Genomic DNA, 2310 nt, shown 5'->3' on the forward strand with positions numbered 1-2310 from the left:
GTCATGGCTTATATAATAAAAAAAATTTTAAAGTGTAGTATTTCTAAAGCAGCATATTTCTCAAAAACACTTGTAAACTATTTTCCATGGGTAAGCATTGATCTAACCACTACTCAATGAACATTTTATATGGATTAGTTATGTCAAAAATTTCAGAGAAAAATTAACTGATTGGTGTCAACACATTGCTATACCACAGCTCAGAGAACATTCAGAGAATAGAAGAAAAATTCAAGAGGCTAATGAACAAAGCCTGTCCAATGATATAAGTTCTATAATATTTGGCATGTATTTGGGGACTCAACTCTTATATTTTTGGTTGTGAGCCTAGCCTTTAATGGTTGAGCCCAGGGGACACAATTCTTAACATGCTGCCCATAGTAAAAAAATGCAGAAATGACAACACCATGACAAAGGAGAGAAAAACATCTCCATATATCTCAAGCTTAGATGGAGGACTACAGGCAAATATTGATGCCTAATTTAAACAGAGTAAGTATTCTTTGCAGATGTGCTGCTTGACAGGTAATCCAACTGACATAGGATGCTTAAAAACATATATAGTTATAATTAATTCTAAGATGATATTTAAGTATAAATTAATAAGTACATCTCTCTCTTTTTCTGTCTCTGTCTCCCTCTCTTGTACACACTCACAAATATACTTTTAAGTAGATGTAATTAGTGTGACAGGGGGGATGGGAATGGAAAGATTTGGTGGGGGATGAAGTTAGGACTGAAATGATGCAATTGCTGTTTTAATTTTTAAAATAAAATTAAAATAATAAAATTACTTCTGCTAAACTAAGTCTGTCTTTAAGCTTCCATGTAAAGAGCAATGGCTTCTTTACATATAAATTGGTGTGATTTTGCTCTTGAGCAATTACAAGTAGTAGATGAGAAATATGTGATGCTGATGCTGGAATTTCCTCCTTGCCTTCTTTTTAAATTTTGTTATGGTTTAATTTATTCTTCTCTCTTACAAGTCATCCCAACTATATCTACCTTTCTTCCACTCCTCCATGTTCCTCAAAACTCCCCGCTACAGCAAAACTCTGCTTCTTCATTTTAATTCAGAAAAATTCAGGCATCCAATAGATATCAATTGAACCCAGTAAAATGAGGATCAGTAAGACTAGACATAAGCCCCCATATTAAGGCTGGATGAGACAACATAGTAGGAACAAAATTGTTCTAAGAATAAGACATATCTGAACTGCTACTTTTAGGAATATCATAAAACTGTAGCTAAACAACTACACTATGCATGCAAAGAACCTAGCATAGATATGTATTAGCTCCATGATTGCTACTCTGTGCCTTGAGCTTCTATCAGCCCTGCTCATGTGATTTTTTTAGATAATGTACCATACACTCACACACTTCCACAGGTTTTCCCAAGTTCGTGATGATGGTTTTTTTCTTTTCTTCTTCTCCCATTAGCTGGTAGAAGTAGCCTGTCTGATGACAACTGGGTTAGGCACCGATCTGGGGAGATAGTCTGACTATAATCCAGAGACTCACAGACCAGGAACTAACTGGGACTTTTATCAAAAAGATATATGTGGCCAGATATTGGTGACACACTCCTTTAAACCCAGCACTTGGGAGGCAGAGGCAGGAAGATTTCAGAAATCGAGGCCAGCCTGGTCCACAGAGTGAGTTCCAGGACAGCCAGGGCTACACAGAGAAACCTGTCTTGAAATCCTCCCCACAAAAATGTTTTATATCTATATATAAAATGTGTATACGCATACACATATTTACCAGGGGGGAAAGAAACTTTCTTCAAGCTTTCTTCAAGAAGTAAAGTGAATAAATAAATGAATAAATATATTTACCATATGCTTCAGCTATGCTAGTATACTATACCTAAATTACTCAATATGCTGCTCTGCAGACACTTGTTTTTATTAGATATTTTCTTTATTTACATGTAAATTTCTCCATCCTCAGTTTCCCCTCCAAAAAAACAAAGAAACAAACAAAAACAACAAAAACAAACCCCTGTTGCCTCCCCATGCCTGCCACCCCACCCTCTCCCACTTACTGGCCCTGGCATTCCCCTACACTGGTGCACAGAAACTTCACAGGGCCGAGGTCCTCTCCTCCTATTGATGATCAAATTGTAATCCTCTACTATATACATGCTGCCAGAACAATCAGACCCCTCCATGTGCAGTCCTTGGTTGGTGGTTGAGACCCTGGAAGCTATGAGGGTACTAGTTAGTTCATATTGTTTTTTGTCCTAAGAGGCTGCAAACCCCTCAGCTCCATTGGTCCTTTCTCTAACTCCTTCACTGGGGACCC

Source organism: Mastomys coucha, unplaced genomic scaffold (assembly GCF_008632895.1).
Source record: "Mastomys coucha isolate ucsf_1 unplaced genomic scaffold, UCSF_Mcou_1 pScaffold21, whole genome shotgun sequence".
Taxonomy (NCBI): Eukaryota; Metazoa; Chordata; class Mammalia; order Rodentia; family Muridae; genus Mastomys; species Mastomys coucha.